This window comes from Balaenoptera physalus (genome assembly GCF_965194825.1).
Source record: "Balaenoptera physalus genome assembly, chromosome: 11".
NCBI lineage: Eukaryota > Metazoa > Chordata > Mammalia > Artiodactyla > Balaenopteridae > Balaenoptera > Balaenoptera physalus.
This window is the reverse complement of record NC_138896.1, coordinates 96952193-96971906: the sequence shown is the minus strand read 5'-3', so window position 1 is coordinate 96971906 and position 19714 is coordinate 96952193. Positions and strand designations below refer to the sequence as shown.

At 40.1% G+C, this 19714-nt stretch overlaps 1 protein-coding gene and 1 long non-coding RNA gene across 5 annotated transcripts in view; one reads left to right on the top strand and one right to left on the bottom strand.

Annotated features, from left to right (window-relative positions):
* CNTN4 (contactin 4) overlaps window positions 1-16739 on the bottom strand; it is a 928656-nt gene extending 911917 nt beyond the window's left edge. For 3 of the 4 annotated variants that reach the window (XM_082412132.1, XM_082412131.1, XM_082412137.1), the window contains exon 1: window positions 16531-16738. The gene's annotated coding sequence lies outside the window, so the exon portion shown is untranslated. Of the gene's footprint in view, window positions 1-16530 lie in introns of all 4 variants that reach the window. The other variant, XM_082412135.1, reaches the window with a different exon arrangement.
* Window positions 1-19714, top strand: part of LOC309637584 — a 571193-nt gene that overhangs the window by 129505 nt on the left and 421974 nt on the right. The gene's annotated exons all lie outside the window — the stretch shown is intronic.

The following is a 19714-nucleotide window of genomic DNA, read 5'->3' as shown; positions in this document are numbered from 1 at the left end:
ATTTATACATTGAATTTTGAATATTCAAATAAATTCAGAATAATGAATATAACATATAATTTACATACACAAATTACCAATCTATTATAACTGCAAAAATTCTATTTACATTCATATACCAATGTTTGTCTGAAAATCTTCCTATTTTAAAATGGTTCTTAACATTCGGTATGTATTCCCAAACCCCTATAGTTTATGGAGATGCACCATCCTTGCAATAAAATGTAGTTCTGAAAGCATTGTTCACATGCTTAGGTCTTTTAACCATATACTGATCACTAAATATAAAAATCTCTACTTTAGTGATGAATCCATACTGGTTAAAAGCTTTAGCTCACAGGCAGGCAGACCGGGGATATGACATCAGTGTGGCCATTTCCTACCTGTGTGAACTGAGTTATTTAATAACTGATAACTGATTCTCCGTTATCTCATCTAGGACCTAGAGGTCATCACAGCACCTAACTCATAGGATGATTATAGGTTTAAATGAGATAATATAATAAAGGCATTTAGCAACTTGCCTGGTACATTGTGAGTATATGATTAACATTACTCATTCTGATTTAAATTTACTTAGAAAGCCCATGTATATATATATATTTTTCTCATAGAATGTCTCCAAGGACTCCAAGTCCTAAAAATAAATTTCTATCATAATCAGAAAAAAAGACATTTGAAAACCTACTCTAAAAAATATGACATGAGACATATAAATTGAGTAAAACTACCTGACAGATGTGAAACAAAATAACCTGGGTGATAAGGAACACATACTAGGACTAAATGTCCCAACACGTATTCCAAAGAATATACCACAATATCTATGGTCTTCAACCCTGCTGCATTTAATAAAATCATCTGGGAAGCTTTATAAAAATTATATTACCCAGAACCCACCTTCACCCCAAACCAACTAAATCAAATGATTCTAACGCACTGCCATGGCTGAGAGCCACCCCACTAGATGTTTCATAGACCATCTTTGCACTGGGGAGGAAGGTTGTTTTTCAGTTCCTATAGACTGAATGTGCATGTCCCTTCAAAATCCATATATTGAAACCTAATTCCCAGTGTGATGGTATTTGGAGGTTGGGACTCTGGCAGGTAATTAGGTTATGAAGGCAGAACCATTACAAATGGGATTAGCGTCTTTATGAAAAACACCCCAGAGAGCTCTCTTGCTCCTTCTTTCATGTTAGGTTACAGTGAGAAGATGGCTATTTAAGAACCAGAAAGTGGGCCTCACCAGACACTGAATATGCTGGCACTTTGATCTTGGACTTCCCAGCCTTCATAACTGTAAGAAATAAACTTCTGTTGTCTTATAAGCCACCCAGTCTATGGTACTCTGTTACAGCAGCCTGAAAGACCTTACTCAAGTAAATTTCAGAAACGTATTTTCACAAGGCACATACAGATGCTGAGAAATTCTAATGTAAGAAAACCTATTCAAAATCCAGAATTTCCTAAGCTCGTTCCTGCTGAGAATTTTTTTAAAGGGAATCTTATTTATATCTTGAAGAATTAGTGTTCTGCAGAACATGCTCTACTTCCCAAACCTGGCTGAACATCAGAATCACATGGGGAGCATATTCAAAATACAGTATCCTAAACCGCATCTCCAGGGACTCTTATTCAGTACGTCTAGAGTGGGGCTGTGAATCTTTACTTTCTTCTAAAGTGCCAGGTTTTTCTGAGGATCATATTTTGCAGCAATTACCCCAGAGACTTTATATTCACTCCCATAATCATGACCTCCTCTTCCACTTCCAAGTTGAAGGCAGGGAATGGGTCTTTATATCTGACACTAGGCCTCCTGCAATGCCTTGCTTCTAACAGAAGATCAACAAGAGTTTAGTGGTGCATGACTATATATGAAAGAGTATTAGAAGATCATCAGGCCTGGGGTGCAACTCAATTATGAACACCAGGCCCAAGTTACACTCAGAGACTTTTATGCTCAGACTACTATAAGGCACACTGGACAAAGACTAAGTCTCAGCCCATAAATACCAAGAGCCCTGGTTCCCAGAGTTAATGACAAGTTTGCAAGGTGCGCCCACAAATCTAAGCTTTAGCTCCTTACTGTGATAACAGAGCCTCCAGAAACACATTTGCACAAAAGACATTAAGCATTGACTAGACCAAGAAGGGAACTTTCAGCTGTTGATTTTATCAAACATCAGAAAGTACCAGCTGATATGAACTATTCAGAGAAGAACAAGCTTATTAAGAAACACCTTGGCATCTCCAGTTATATAAGATGCTAGAACTCCTTCTGAAAAAAAACACTCACCCAAAACTGAAAACCAGAGATAGGCAGGGGGATTTACACACCAAATTCCCAGCCAACTTCCCCATCCTGCAGAACATCGGCATGAGAGTAGTTACCGTAAACTGAAGAAAATGCCATAGGCTCTCCAAGGGGAAGACTTTTCCAAATTCCTGAAGGGGCCTCAAACTAATGAGTAGTGCACACTGAAAAAATAACCTTTGTGTCTGTGCTTCAGAAGTTCTTGACAGAAAGATGAGGGCAAAACACTATAAGGCATGTCGCAAATAAGAAGCACCTCCAAACATTTCCAAATACTAGGAGAAACTCTTTACAGTCCTTGGGTTGCAAGCAAGAATAGTGACCTCTGAGAACCTAGGGAAGAAGATACTCTATAAAAAGGATATAAGGAGATCATAAGATAGAAGAGAGAATGTGGGAATCAAACAGCTCCCAAATTCCCCAGGAGCAGATACCACTGGGCAGTCTGGCCAGGACACGGACACAGTACAAAGAATAACCGCTCCAACTCTTTCTTCATCCTTGTGTTACTGAGCTCATGATTCTACTGATGAGGAGAGAGGATCTGATAATCCATTCATTCAGAGGTGCTGGTCATATGCCTGCACCTCTCATATACTGGGACGGAGGAAGGGCCAGGTGAAGAAAGACGTCCTGGACCACTTCTTAATGGGAGGGTGGGCTCTGGATTTATCAACCTACAAGACCACATACAGTGGAAGTGATTTTACTCTTAGGAAAGTAAGCTTGTTCCGGTGAATTAAATTTTTAAAATATCCAGTATCAACGGCTACTACTTAAAATGTTGTCAAACAGCATTAGTTCCCCTTTAACAATATCTATGGACAGCAAATGTTTTTAGCAAAGGAATGTACCACAGCCACGGGAGACCAATATGGAGTGAAACCAGAAAATATGGGGGGATAGCAGATGGGCACTGGATACCTGGCCATGTAAACCTCCGACATCTCAAATAAAACGTTTTTAAATGGAAAAAAAACGTGTCTTGTACTCAATTGAAATTGTACATTTGGAAACCTAATGCCATGAGACAAATCTCATGCTACAATATAAAAGCATTCAATTACATTGTGTAATGCTTTTTTTTTCCATTATATGTTTAAGAACAGTTGCTGTTTGCTCACTTTCTTAGTTTTCTAATTTAAACCCCAAATTACTTACTAATCCCTATGCATACTGGATTTAAATATGAAATACATTCAACAAGTATAAATATTTTATATAAATAAAATGTGAATGGACTTTTGTACCTAGTTTACTGTAATCTTACATAATTAACATGATCAGAAAATAGGAAATAAGAAATATTCATAGGTCAGGCACACATCTAAAAGCTTAGACAGGTTACAGATGCCACTCAACACACCACCCCCAGCCCATCATTCAGATTTCCACATTAAATTTGGATGAGTTTTTCAAATTTAGCAATCTGACGTCATTCCAGCCCTTTAAAATCGTGTAATGGCTTTCTATGGCCTAAAGGATACAGCTCAATTTTCTCTTATTCCCCAAAGATGCTACTTTATACAATTCCATGATGCACTAATCACACTATCTTTGTTTGTTCTTTGCCCAACTCTTGGGGCATCATTCACATTCTAGTCTATGCATTTGTATAAGGTGAATATCCTGCCGCCACCCTCCTACATCCCTAAGGTCCACTCACACTCAGCTCTTTGCCATTCCCTGAACATGCCATTTCTCTCATGACCTCATGCCACTGTACACACTATATCCTTTTTCTTAAGTGTTCTTTCTAAACCCAACCTGCAAATTCTGTCCATCTTTTCACTTTAACTCAATTATCAATTCTTCCCCATAATCTCTTTGCAACTGCCACCATAATATCCCACATCACATTGTAATCTGAGTTTTCTTTTCACATCAAGCAAATAGCTCCTTGAAAGCACATTATACGTGTCTCTTCATACACAAATATATATATATATATGTATACATATATGTCTGTGTGTATATATATATATATATATATATATATATATATATATATATATATATATATATAGGCTATGTAAGAACGCACTAAAGCCTGATCAATTACAATGATGGGTAAGATGGTAGATATTGTACTCGAGATCCTGACCTCAACATAAGCAAAAATGGCTTGAGATACTCTACTGCTAAGAGCTTCAAGAAGAACATGATGAGAACATGTTTCCAAGAAATAAAACCACTTCCCTACAATGATTTCTAAAGCACTGTCTATTCCATTCACGTTGACCATATTCTACCTGAATTTCTGATGTTAGCTACAATGGATGTGAGTTACATATCTATATATTTTATCTACCCATCTAGATTCTGATCATCCTTCGGCCAAGCGCTACTAGCCTACTGTACCTATCTTTAATCCTGCAGTATTGGGTCCTTTATATATATATATATATATATATATATATATATATATATAAAATTAAGCATGTTAAGTATATGTTTGACACTTATAACTAGCAGCAGGGAACCAGTTGGTTCAGTTAGTTAAGAATATGATGTAAATCTTAATTCCCTGGTGGTCCAGTGGTTAGGACTCAGTGCTTTCACTGCTGAGGGTGTGGGTTCAATCCCTGGTCAGGGAACTAAGATCCTGCAAGCTGCATGGTGTGGCCATAAATAAATAAATAATTTTTTTTTAAGTAAAATAAATAAGAAAATTATTTTTTAAAAAAGAATATGAGGTAAATCAATGCCTATCAGTCTTTAATGTGAATACAAATCACATGAGAAAATGAAGATTCTGATACAGTAGGTGTGATGTGGGGGCCAAAGTTCTGCATTTCGCACAAACTCCCATGAAATACTCATCTATGGACAACAATGACAGTAAGGTCTTGGGCAAATTACCCATAGGAATGATATTCTGTTCTGAACTACACACCGTATACCTACCCTGTATACCTAGGCCTCGCTAAAACGGATGTTCTTAGTCAATGAGAAGTAGGGTGCACAACATCAAGGATCAATAGCAAACTCAAATAATCCCTATTGGTGGACAATTCATTATATTATTTTCAGATATAAGAGAAACAGCCCCTCCACCCCTTCAGTTACTCACTCCAGGTAATTCAAATAATTGGAAGTGGTGAAATCCAGCAGTGTAATTATGTTTCTATAGCTCTTTCTAACATCTGAAAGCCCAAGAAGCCAGAAATGGCAGGAATTCTACCACCATTTCCACTGAAAATGTATACTTTAGGACATTCATGAACACTTGGTCTGGTGCTCCAAAGAATCACCTAAAAGCTGTGATACATAGTTCATTTGAGAAATAACCTAACAGCAGAGAACACCAGGGCATGAATGATTAGAAGCCTGCAGTCAAGCAATTTTCCATACAAAGCCCAAAACTTAGATTCTATAGGTTATAAATTAATAGATGGAAGTCTGTCAATGAATTAAGATCTGGATGTGAGTTAGCTTAGTAGATAGTGGGTGGGGAGGGATGTAAAACACAAAGAAAAACAGTAAGTTCTCACTGTATGTGTTAGAAATTATAGAAACAAATATAAAAGTAATTAAAATATCTAAGTAATGAGGTTAAATGATGAACTATAAATAAAACAATATACGATATAAGTAGTTTTGAATTTCAAAAACCTACACAGTAAACCTACAAACAAGGAGGAAGTAGAGAAGCATTCAAAATAAAATTACTAAAAATATTTCATTATATACAAACACATGGAAAATAAAATAACATTAGCTTGTTTCTCTTCAAATATGTAAAACTCCTTCATTGCAAGCATATTAGTAATATACCAGTCATTACTGCCGTACTTGCTAAGTTTTGAAATTCAAAGCACCCATAAAGAGACTATGTAGACTGATATTCTCCCAAGTAAACAGAAATTCATTCCCCAATACTGTCAGTATCACACATTTTTAAAAATTGTGCAAACCTTTTTAAAAATTTCAATCACATTTGACTGAGAGCAACTGGAAACATTTTTATATTTCTACTCTGTCACATGTCAGCATTTCTTTTTGCAGCATGGTAAGATGGGCTATAGCTGAAGTAGAAAGAATACAGATGAGAGCCTATTCAGTAATTCATTCTTTATAATAAATAAGACTCTTGACCATAGCCAAAACCATTTCTCCAAAATGAAATCTCAAACAGTGCTAATCGCATCTCAGTCCTGATACAGTGGCTCTCTGTCATGGTCAACCATAAAACAACGTGCTATGGAAAGGATGCCTTCCTCTGTTTCTATGCAGCCAAGGGAGATCACATTGTCTATCCATGGATAAAGACACAGGAACAAACATACATCACTTTATTGAGTATTTTAAAAGAATAACATTTCAAGTTTGTAAATCATAACTTTCACATATTTCATCAACAGCATAGATATCATATTGAATAACTGTATGAGAAGAATAAGATCATAATGATAAACTCAACATTTTTAGGGATAATCTAATTATATGCCTGGCACCAGGCTATGTGTATATAGCATTAGCTCATTTTAGTCTTCACAACCCTACAAGAATACCCACATTACACAGATAAGAAAAATGAAGCTGAGGGGTGTTAAATAATTTGGTCTAATCTTACAAATATATAAGTGGTAGAGCCAGAATTTGAATCATCAAATCATTTTCAATCACCAAGTCTGCCTACTGCCTTTCTTTTACATCACATAAAACAGTGTTTCCATCTGTGGAGACTGAATCCCAAACTAAAACATGGAATTCATTATTATGGAGAGTATATTACATTATGTCCCTTTTCTTAAGCGTTAATCTTAATATATTGATTTAAGGAGCTACATTATAAGAAAATTACTAAAATTTGTAAAAGCTCATTAATTCAGAAGAAGACTGCTGCTTTGAATAACAGTAATGTCTAAAAGAAAAGTACTAATTTCAGTTACAACACAAAATAAAAACTACAATATACTAGTAAATTGCTACTAATAAAAGAATTGAGTAGAGTTCATGGAAATACGAATTCACAATAAACCCATGTTACATAGAGCACATACATACCTTACCACCACCTTAACAGTATCTAGAATTGTTGAAACGTCTCCAATTCTGACCATTAGGTTCAAGAAAGAAAATAAAGGGAACAGACTAGGAATTTTTAGATAGGTTCTAGTAAATGGTAAATGAGAACTTGAAATGTGCTAAAGAAAATAAAAGGAACTTTTTTATACAGTAAAGATCATGTACTCAGAGTACAGACTTCTGAATGAAGTTTACTGTACCACAGGCAAGCTAGCCAACCTTCCACAACTGTAACACAGAAATCTTCACAAACAGGCTGCTGCTACAAAGCATTATCACAAATACATGTGACAATATTATCAAAGAAAGTTATTTTCTATTTCTACTGTACCTCTCAGTACCCCAGTCAGGAAGTAGGGGAAGGGGAAGCTGAGAAGAGTGAAAATGGATATGACACATACACACTACTATATATAAAATAGATAACTAATAAGAACCTACTGTAGAGCACAGGGAACTTTACTCAATACTCTGTAACGACCTATATGGGAAAAAGAGTGGATATATCTATATGTATAACAGATTCACTTTGCTGTACACCTGAAACTAGCACAACATTGTAAATCAACCATTCCTCAATAAAAATTTTAAAAAAAGAAAAAAAATGGATATGAAATATCCGTACTGTTCTCTCACAAAAAGGGGGGGAGGGAAGAGCCCTTCAGAGCCTCATTCAGAACTATGCAAACCATTAAATATAGTTTGAATGGCTTGTATATTTGGTTTTTTCTACTGCACAAACGATAAGAAAAAGTAAATAGAAATGGCTCGTTCACCAAAGCAAGGAATCATATATGACCACCTGAAAGGCAGAGGAAAGCAGACAGAGGTCACTCGACATAGGGACTTATGTTTCACCAGCACCTGATGGGATCCTGTTGCACAGTCTGGTATAACATTCATTGTCTCAACAAATATAGAAAGCAGCTGTATGTACCGTGTTCTGTATAAACTGCCAAGAGTATAGTATAGGGCTAATTTGCTTATGAAAGTATTAAACTCACATCATTTAATGTTCACAGCCTCTCTGCAAGGTAGGCATGATCAACTTCAATTTACAGATTTTTAAAAGTGCCTTATAAGGGTTAAGAACATGTTCAAGATCACACAGCTGGTGACAGAACAAATCCAGGTGGGTCTGATTCAAAGGCCAATCAATGTTCTAGTCTAAACTACTAGACTATGTTCATCACAGTGATCTGTGTCAAGAAGTAAATCATATTTAGCTGCCTGTTTAAAGGGGAAAGTAATACAGTTTTACATGGATTTCCATTTTTTAAAAACCACTATTGTTAGACTAAAGACAAACCTCTATTTACCATTACTTAATTCCAAGAATTCTAGATAACCATGTTCTTGCTATAATTTTTACTAGGAATTAGAAACATGACTTAAGTAAATATTCTCTCTTTAAGGATGTCATTCACCTAATTAAATACCGTAAAAGTACTGCTTGGACTCCCAATTAATTCACTGATCTGCATGGAGTCTAGAATCAATAGCTAGCTAATAGCTAATCAAATGAGTCACTAAAGACAAAAACATCCACATTTATATTTGCTAGTTGAAGAGCAATCATAACAGATGACAATATAAATCTGTACAACTCAAAATGATGGCAGTGTGCCTAGAATCAAGCCCTATAGGGGATTTGAGTCATGTCATTTTTTGTTTGTTTTATTTTTTTCTCCTCCAAATGGGACCCATTTCAGCATAAGCACACTGGTTAACACCTGTCCTCATTAGAAATTTCCATGACAAACCTAAAAGGGATAGGCAACATGAATTACCAAAGTTATATTAGTACAGTTGTGCAGGGTAGAAAGTACTTTATACACAAAAGTTTAGCCCAAAGGTGGAAAAGCTATTTTATTGTAGTAAAAACAAAGGAGACTTCTGGATACATTTTTTAGAACCTCAAATTCATTGTGGAATCAGGCGTGCTGCCATCCTAACCCTCACTTTCTCATGAACCAAATTCCCTTCCCAGAAATGCACCACTTTTATTTAATTAACAGTAAAAAAAAAAAAAAAAAAAAAGGCATTTTAAGGATTATGAGCTGAAACTGACCCTGCCTAAATATGGAAAAACATTTTCACTTTCCAAACCATGAAACTTATTGATTCTGGCTTTAAATAAGAAAGAAAAATAAAACCCTGTCAAAACAAAAAACTAATCTTGCAGCCAACTCTTGCTTTTTCAAGTTTCAAACATCAGAAGATCTTTGCCAAATATTTCCTAACCACTCTCACTGACTTGTTTGCTCCCCTTATCCCAAACTCCTGTAATATCATTAATGCTCCATGAACACGTATGTTGAGTTTAATTGTCCTTTTGGTGCCTATCATGTTTTAGGCAAGAGATACTCCAATATAAGTAAGATTAGTCAATTAAAAACTGTTTACTAGAAGCTTACTAGGCTTTTCTAAGTACTACGTACTAGTACTAAGTACTAGGATGTACTAAGTACTTTGCATGCAGTACTGCACATAGTCTTCACAAACTCCTGCACCTTTAGGTACTACCCAAATTTATGTATATGTCCATCAATACACTCAGTGAGTTAATTTACCATGTCTTTTAAATATCTGAACAAGCCTACAAAATGCATATTATCCCATCATACAGCTGATGAAACAGAAACCTAGAAAGGTAGGTAATTTGCTGTCACACACAATAATACATCTAGTACATAATGGATTCAGGACTGGTAAGAAATCTGTCTCCAAATTTCAAGCTCTTATCCACTGTCTCAAGAAACTCACATGGTACTGAGTGACACGTGAAGTAACTTTACAAGGTAGTAGGTATGGCAATGAACTTGTCCCAATTTGCCCAGGACTTTCCTGATTTTAACAATGAATGTCCATAGAGAAGAGACTTCTGGTTGCCAAGGGGGAGGGGGGTGGGCGGGTAGGGATGGACTGGGGATTTGGGGTTGGTAGATGCCAAGTATTACATTTAGAATGGATAAACAACAAGATCCTGAGGTACAGCACAGGGAACTATATTCAATATCCTGTGATAAACCATAACGGAAAGAAGATTTTTTAAAAAAGGGAGTATATATGCATATAACTGAGTCACTCTGCTGTACAACAAAGATTGGCACGACATTGTAAATCAACTATACTGCAGTTTAAAAAAAAAGAAAAAAAAAAGACAAATACATTCTAAAAATAAAATAGATGAACTAGAAAAAACAAACAAACAATGAATGTCCAGCACACTGGGGACCTCTCAGTCTTGGGATAACTGGGAGAGCGGGTCACTTTCATGATAGGTATTATACAAGTGGCATGAAAAACAACACAATAGGAGTATGTACAGAGAAGGGAGCCATTCTTTACTCCTCAGTAGTATCAAAAGAGGCTTAACAGAGTGACATTTGAGTTGAGCCTCGTGCAAAATATAGTAAACATGGTGGAAGAAGACAGCAAGGGTAGACCAGACAGAGAAGCAATGTAAACAATGGCCAAGTGACTGAGTTCTGCCCAGTGGAATGTGGGCAGGAGCCATGATAACCGTTCCCAGGCTGAGCCTAAAACAAGCTTCTCTGAAATCTGGCAGGACACTTCTCTCCTCAAATGCCGTACACCTTGTCTGAACAAAGAGGACTGTGTGGGGATTCAGGAGAGGACAAAGCCACAGAAGGAGGAGGAACCTGATTCCTTGAATGACTCCATGGAAAGCCACTCCTGTGCTGTGAGCACTGCACATGGGCAAGAAGTATAAAGATTTTTCAAGTCACTGAAAATTTAGTTTATCTGTTACAACAGCTAGAATTAGCTTTTCACAAGGCCTTGTGGGACTCAGCTCTTTGGGAGTCTAAAAACATGACAGTAAACCTCTCCATCTCTCTAACGCCATTACATCACAAGAAGGGGCTTGAAAACACACATACAAATGGCATGGATGTGAGGGATACTGGAAGGGAGACAAATTTAGGGGAAAAAAAGCAAAATAAAACAAATATCTGAGGACAAGAGGTTCAGGGAAAGTTAGAAGGAAATGAACATGGGCTTTTGAGGGTTGATTGATAAGTTTACAGTACATCTGCCTCCCTACATGGTGGGAAGATGTGTGTCTTCTCATTAATTAATTGTGAAGATGCCACAAATACATACTGAACAAGAAGAAAAAAATGAGTTAATCATGTGGAAGTATGAAGTGTCCTGGCAAAAAGTCCACTCTCACTGTGACCACCTCACATTTCCACTGTGGCCACTGGAAACCAAAACTGTACTAGGTGTTTTTGTAAAAGACAAATGCATAGGAAAGATGAGATGAGGCAGATTCTCTAATCTAAGTGGGACAACAGGATGAGAACAGCGAGAGGGGTCACTTTGTTCAGAGGATACTAGGATAATAGCTAGCGGTCCCTTCAGTCATGCAGGAAATACTGAAACAGTTTTGCAAAGCTGAGCGAACAGGGGGAGGCTTCTTGGGAGCTGGGGATGTTGATGAACAGCAATGCCTTTGATGAAAGGGAAGGTGAGGAGAGAATGCTTTAGTTGTGAACTTACCAGAAAGGATATTTGCTTGGGCTAGGAGATGAACAGGAGTTTATCTTCACACACTGCAGCATAAAAGTGGTAGCCCAGGATTTCCAAAATGAAAGCTTAAAAAGAAGGTTAAAATTCAGGGAACAAACCCTGGCAATATGTTTATCAGAAATGAGAAAGCATTTAGTTGGCGCGGAGGGTGGTCTTCCTTTAACTATCTGCTCCTGGTAGGTATTCAAGATAAACCAATATCACATATAATTCTGCTCCAGTATATTGCAGATTAGATGCAATCTTTTATCTTCTTTAGGATTTTTTAATTCTCCTCCAACTTTTTTTATATAAATGAAAAGAAAAGGTGGTCCAATGGCTACAATAAGAAAAACGTTGCATCAAGAACAAAAATCTAGTATAGTGAAACTGCTAGGAAAAGCAATTCTAGAGCCGTACAACTTGGTTCAAATCCCAGCTCTGCCACTTGCTGGCTATGTCGGGCAAATGATTTAATTTCTCTAAGCCTAATTTACCTCATCTATACAATAGACACAATAATAATTCCTATCTAGGGGGGCAAAGTGCTTAGAAAAGTACCTCAAAAATAGTAAACACTATGTATGTATTAGCTGTTTCTAGCATTTTGTCTTATATCTGTTCCAGTTTTTCTGCCAAGACAACTGGGGATTGGGGTGGGGGGGAGGGGAGAAAAGAGAAGTAACATTTATTGAACATGGAAGAAATATCACATACAATAGAATGTCAGACAATGATGGCTATTCCCCCAAGCCTTTTTTCTCCTCCCTGAAAACACAGCTAAACTACATTTCCCAGACTCCCTTATAGTAAGATACACACATACATAACTGAGTTCTGGCCAATGGAATGAAAGCAAAAGTGATATGTATGACTTCCACGTCTGGGCAGTTAACATCCTGCAAGTCTTTCTCCTTCCAGTGGCTTGATGCAGATGAACACAGTGAACCTGCTAAAGGTGGCAGGGACACAGAATGCACGAAGGCTGGATCTTCAAATCACACCTTGGAGGAGTGCTGCCAGGATCATGCATTATGGAACTTTACATGAATGAGAAATACATTTGTTGCATCTGAGGCAGTACACTTTGTTTCGATTCATTTGTTATAGCTTTTAACCTACCCAATCTAATACAGCCAAGCTCTACACCTGTACTCCTATGTATAATACCTACCACACTGCTTTGAAATAGATGTCATTCCAATTTGATAGCTAAGGAAACAGAGGCTCACAGAAGTTATGGAACTATCTTGTCCAATATCATGAATGTAATAAGTGGCAGGGCCACATTTAGGTCCAGGTTAATCTGCTCCAAGGTAAATGGGCTTTCTACCCTCCACACAGTAAATACTGTAACACAAAAAGTATCCTTCCTTCCCTCACTCATTTACTCCTTAGTTTCCTCACTTTCTGACCACTGGAACTTTAGTCTTTGGATAAAACTTCATTTTTTTTTTCATCTGTATATCCAATTTGGGAGCTCTAGGAAGACCCCTAGATCACATTCATCTCTTATGCCTCATTTCATCCACCTATGAGTCCATGACAGGGAAACAAGTGTTCCTAACTCATCTGTTACAGGAGACACAGATTCCTCTCAGTTTTGCAACTGGCTACAGTATCAGAGATGATAAATGAGAGAGCCACAAATAAGGAGAGAAAGGTAAAAAACACCAATCCATCAGTGATCTCCAAAGCTGGGCGTACACCCTAGGGGCTGTGCAAAACAATCCACTGGGATACATACAGAAAAAGAATATTAGAACTTCTGTTTCATGATTTTTGCTTAATTTATCCTTTAGTTCCTTTCTGGGTATGTTTTATAAGTAGTATATCAACATAACAGTACATGTGTGTAATTTATAAATAACTTTTAGTGCTCTACAGTCAAATTTTCTTCTGATAGTACATAATTTAAAAAATATGGAGACCAATAAGTCTAAGTTAATAAATCTGGTTTCCTTCACCAGACTTAAAACACTGTGTTATGGGAAATGAAAACAACAAAACTCGCCACATCTGTGTATACAGACATCTCCTAGCTTATACTGTGAAATAGATTAATTCAATTAAAATCATATAAAAGCATGTTTTCATAAAAAATTCTTTATATAAAAAGAAACACTGAAACTAATGTATATTATGTCTATGTCTTCAAATAAAACAAAGAAGAATCAAACACGTTAAAACCATGATCATACAAACTTGGGAAAAGAGTCAGAATTATAAAGGGGAGTTTTCTGTTGAGAAGTTTAATTGTCCAGGTTACGTTTATTTTTTTAAGACCTAACTTGAAGTAACAGATGTCCTGTGTATCTTTAAGAGAAAAAAAAAAAATCTAGTTAAAAGATTTAGTGCTTAAAGGGAAAAATATTCAAAGACCTACTTCTGAATAAAAAGGAGAGCGCACTAGGTAAAATAAGTGGATGATTTAAAAACAAAAAAAGCCAACTTTATTTGAAAGGCTTGTTCTCTATCCACCCTTAATGACCTACCAATATGAAATGACTAGGGAAAGAGGCAGCAAACTGACTGGAGGAGACAAAGTCCCCCAGGTTAAAGGAAATGAAAAGAGTTTGTATAAAGGCTGCGAATAAGGAAACTTGCCTCCATTGTAATTCCCAAGTGGCTCTGACCCGCACCCTTAAACAGCAGGTCGCGTCTCCTATAGTCTTAGCCCCTAATTTGAAAAGGTCAGTTTTTCATGCTAGCCAGCAAACCTGCAGGGTCCAGACTGAAAAATAATCATGGGGCTTACCATCATGATCCCTCCTCATCAATCCAGAGCAGTGGAAGTCAGTTTAAACAAACAAACAAAATCAATGGCAATTTATAAAGTGGCAAAAAACAACATTCCCATGGAACTTGTTTTCGATCCTTATCAATCTTATACTCTCACCACCCCTTGTGTTGATTCACACAAGTCTTGAGTGAAATCAATATGAAGATAGCAAGCATAAAGTTATGGGTGAAATGTGAGTTTTCTCATCAATGCTGGGAAAACTACCTCAACGTGCCTGCCTCCATGACACAACGTTCTTTTTCACCCACTTGGGCAGACAGAGAGAAAACAAACTTGCTAATCAGCCCGACTGACAGTGCTACTGCGTGGACCTGCCTGCATGGAAATCTACAGTCTTCATTCTCTTGCCCCTCTCCCTAAAGGACATAAACCATAAACTTCAAAATACAAAAATAAAAGCACATTCCAAATTACTATTCTAAGTGTCCTAACAAATCAGCTATGTGGAATTATTCCTTGAAATACCCAGTTCCCTTCACAGTAAACTGCAGGAGCTTCCCCAGCAATTAAAAGACTGACAAATGTATTCCCGCCCCTATGTTGATTCCGGTAGGAAAACTAGAAAAAGTTCCACGAGCCGAGCATTCCTCCCAGGAGCTCCTCCCTGCAAAGAACCCTCCAACACACCCCAAGATCCAACCCCACCTCCACGCAGACCACCCACCCAAGGTGATCTGTCACACTGATGGGCCCTACGACCACCTCCGCAAGCCTCTTCGCTCCAAATCTGTAGACCCCAGCCAACGACCCAACCTCCCAATCTTCGCGTTGCGTGGAGCCGCCTCCTTGCAGGAGCTCCGCTGTGCTGCAGAATGTTCCCATGCATCAGACGCCCTGAGTGGTTCTGAGAGATTCAGGAGCCCACGTCCTCCTACCCTCACCTTCACACCTTTCAGAAACAAAAAATATATAAATACGCGAAGCACAATGAGAAGAAATGCACGCAGGTTTTGAGCCCTCCTTTCCAGAAGGAGAGCGAGCCCGTTGGTGTCTGCGGGGTGCCCGGCGCACATCTCGCTGGTGTCTGGGTCCGGAGGGAAGACGAGGTTGTTGCCTTGGCCTTTCAAAAGAAACTGCAAATCCCCCCGAAGTTGCTGAAAAATTAACGCTACTCCCCACAAGCTCCGTCGGCAGCGCGTGGGTACACCAGGTACGTGCCACAAGAGCGGGGACCTGGTGGAGGTGGTTCGCCGCTGCACACCCAGCGCTTAGCACTGGGCCTGGCACACAGTGGGCGTCCCCGAAAATCAGTGTCTGTTCTAACACGGCTTCTTCCACCACGGCTACAGGATCCTGATCTTTTAGTCCCTTCAAACCTCAGCCCAAGTTCGCCTTCCTCTACCGTGGGCTGCAGCTGGGCCCTCGGAGCCCGGCGTAACAACATCAGACGGAAACTCTCTCGCCAAGAACCGTGCGCCGGGGCCGAAGGCGCACGGAGACGGGGCTACAACCTGAACCAGCCGGAGGAGCTGATTTTAAGGGTTCCCGAAGCATTACGGGCTCTGGGCTCCTTGTTTTGCGGCTGCCTCGCAGCGCAACAAACTTATTTTCTGACTAAAAAGAAGAAGGGTTGCCGTGGGGTGACGGCGGCGTCCTCGGTGCCCTGCCTCCTCCGTGTTCAGGGCGCACGGCGCCGGCTGCCCCGACCCCGCAGGGTAACCGGGCTCACGGCGGTTCGGCCCACAGCCCCTCTCCAGCCCTGCAGGAGGGGGAGCCCCGAAGAGACCTTCTCCACCTGGCAGCCTCCGAGAACCATGCTCTTTCCCCGAATCCGAGAGCCGGGGTGCCCGGGGCAGCGCGCACCCGGGCTGGAGCGGACCCCGGCAGCTCGCGCCTCACTTACCTGAGCACCTGAGCGCGGAGCCCGCTACCGCCTCGGGTGCGGCGCCGGCACAGTCCGACGGTCCCAGTGTAGTGGCGAAAGCTTCCTACTTGCGACCAATCCTGGTGTTGAAGCCGGTGCTCTGGCTGGTGCCGCGCTCCCCTCCCTCCTCACGCCCGCGGCTGCTCAAAAAACCCGGCGCGGCGGAGTTTAAGCTGCCGGCGCCTCAGCGTCGAGGACGGTGAGACGCGTGAGGCAGACGAAAGGCGCGGGGAGGGCGGGCGCCGGCGCGCAGCCGCGCTGAGCATGCTCAGTGCGCGACCGGAGGAGGCGCGCGCCCGGGGGGCTGCACCTGTCCAGCCCTGTCGGCGGGAGAAGAGCCCTGGTCCCCGCGAGAAGAGCTGTGAAAGGGCACCTCGCCTGAATCACAGGCACCCAAAGACCATCAAGCCAGTTACGGAGCAGGCGTGTAGAGGACGCGCAGCTTAGCGATGGGGAACAAACCGAAGCGATGCCGCCTTCCTTTGCAACCCGAGTATGGGGCGGGGCGCGGCGCAAGGAGGCGCGACCTGCTCCGGTACCCAAACCTCTGGTCTCAGGGAGACGCGGGGCCTCATTAGGGCGCCCTGGCCAGGGAAGCACTTCTGCTGTGGGGCTGAGAGTTGCCGAGTTCAGGAGGACTGGCGGGGAGCGGCTGGGGGGTTGTGGGGGGTGGACCCTAAACTTGAGAAGCCGGAAGAGGGGGCTTTTGAAAGATTTTACCTCCCTGTCCTTAGGGGGTGGACATTGGCCAGACAGGCAGCGTTACCGGCCTGGAGTCTCACCCATACGAGGGGGCTTTCGAGCCGGAACGTGTGTGTGTGTGTGTGTGTGTGTGTGTGTGTGTGTGTGTGTGTGTAAGAGGAAACGTTTGCCATGAAATAGGTCCGAGGATCCATTTGCGGTGTGTGCGGGCACACTGAAAGCTTTGTTATTCAGAAACATGTGCTTTGGACAGTGACGTTACCACGGTCATTCTATAGTATGCATCTACTGTTTTCTCGCAGAAATGGCTCTTTTCACCCCAACTCCAACCTCAGGGTAACCGTAGAGATGGGCAGCAATGCCCAGCCCGTCAACAACGCTGTGAAAAGTGAGTCTGACAGGCAGAGGAAAGCCAGCCGACTCGAACTCATCTGGAATGCATGTCCAGAAATCCCAAGAGAGGCCGGGTTCCTCTCCCAGGGAAAAAGCCCCAGCGTTTGCAGAACCCTGGTCTTCCTGAGCGTCGCTCAGCAATTCAGAGCTACATAAACAACTTCTGACCATTTACACGATCATGTAAACCTACCCTGACATCTCCATTATGGGGAAAAGACGTTAACTGGAAAACTATTTTTAAACTACTGTAGTAAGCAAACACCCAACTCCTACGAATATATGCAGCCGCCTTGTTAGTTCACACAATGTTTTTTTGTTTTTTTTTGTTTTTTTTTTTAATTCCTGTTCAGGAAGTGGGCAAATTCAAACATGGTAGTGGGCATTGCTGTGGTCAAAATTTTCACCACTTGAAATTCCATGGCTTTCCTTGTTGCTCCAGTTAATGCTAAGGAAAGGAGTTTTTGTTGTTGTTGTTTTTCCCAGATTTCTGTATTGCTTAAACTTGGAAAGAAATTTTAAGCTTTTTCCCTCCTCCTTGTGTGGTGTGTTTCTCTAGTAGAGGCACTTTCGCAAAATGGAAATGTTGATAATGCAAATATATTACATGGCAAATAACTAGTTAAAATGAATTGTTTCTCCTCTCTTTGAAGGCTTTTGTGTTCCTGACAGAAACATTACTTGTAATTTTTTTAGATTGACTATTTTTCTACACCTAGTCAATTTAAAAAAAAAAAATATATATATATATATATATATATATATATATGTTTTTCAGTAAAAATATATGACAAAAAATGCCTGGCCAGAAATTCTCCAGGAAATATTCATACATATACATGCATACTCTTAACATGTTTAGGGGAAAGTGGTATTTTAGACTCAAAACAAAATTTCAAAGAAAAAAGAATAAAGCAAGCCGTCATGTTCTCCCAAGGAGACTACAAACTGAGGCAATTTTTAAAGTTCTGTGAAGATTTTGGACAAAATCCCTTAACAGTGTTTCTGAATTTCACATTTAGATATTTTGTTTTCATTCTTTCCTTTAACCCTTCTTCCCTGTCTATTACATGCTAGGCATTGTATTCTAGCAGGGGCTGGGAAACAAAATGACCAAAACTTAGAATCTGCCCATAGTTCATCACGTAGTTGGGAAAACAGACATTATGTATCAGGAGAGATAGATTTGGGTCGTGTTGAGGGAATGTCAGTAAGTGTTATGATGAGAGACATTTGTTTTTTCTTTTCACGAACAGGGTCACACGGATCAAATGCTAAGCTTGATCAGCACTTCCCCAACTTTTTTTCCCAGAAGAACAGCCACAAGTTTAAAATGCAACAAATAATCCAGTCCCTCTTTTCCATCCGACAGAAAAGACATGAAGCTTACTGCCTGCCATCTCTGCCAAGAAAGGAAGCTTCTCACTAAAGCTCCCAGGATTGGGGAGTGTTCCTGGGAGAACCAGCCCCTGCCAGGAGACAAGAATGGTTTATTTTGATGACAACATCCTCACACGTGTGTCCCCGCATATCCGGGACTGGCTGGGTGTCAGTTTCTTGCTCAGGGAAGTTGTCATTGGGATTCTCTGGGGGGAAATGTTCCAAACGAATCAATTGACACTGCCAGCAGCAAGTTTAATACCACTGCACTGAGTGCCTACTCTGTATCAGTGCATGAATGAATTACTGGTGCTCACGTATTTTGCAAATAATCATCATTATAAGGCAGTGGAAAATTTCTCCTGCCCATTGGCCTAGGTAGCATCTAAGCTGAGACCCTCAATAACCCCCTATTCACCCCCCAAGGTAATTATTTACACACGTATGTGAAGTTTTGCTTCTAGGTCTTCTAATACAGGAGTATCTATGTGGACACAAGGTCACCTCTTACACTCATTAAACCAATCTGAACAGAGTCTGATAACTCTTAAGGGAAATCAACGCTGAAAATGCTTTTGACTTTCTGGAGACATGTGTGGAATACAACATCAGGTTAGACTCAGCATGCAACAGTTCTGAAAACTCCAGAAAGGGCATTTATCTGCTCCTGTTGCTTCTTCCACGCACA